This window comes from Exserohilum turcica, assembly GCF_000359705.1.
Source record: "Exserohilum turcica Et28A unplaced genomic scaffold SETTUscaffold_1, whole genome shotgun sequence".
NCBI classification, from domain to species: Eukaryota; Fungi; Ascomycota; class Dothideomycetes; order Pleosporales; family Pleosporaceae; genus Exserohilum; species Exserohilum turcicum.
Genome location: NW_007359914.1, coordinates 2845339 through 2845627, shown reverse-complemented (window position 1 = coordinate 2845627; position 289 = coordinate 2845339).

The window sequence follows — 289 nt, the reverse complement described above, 5'->3', positions numbered from 1 at the left end:
CCCCCCCCACCACCCACCAACCTATCATACATTTTCTCTTGCTAGTGATGCTCTCCCACCATCCATCTCCATCCCTCCATCCATCTGCCACACTGCCCTCTTCGCCATTTCCCCAACGTAGCTCGGAGAGAGGAGACGAGGAGGAGGAGGAGGGGGAGGAAGGGGGCTGTGCCATACACGAACAGCACATCACGTCGCACCACGAGCGATAGCGATATGTACCGCCACCCACCCACCCACCTACCCTACTGCTAATCAGCCCTTCTTTCCTTTCCCATCAACCCACCTG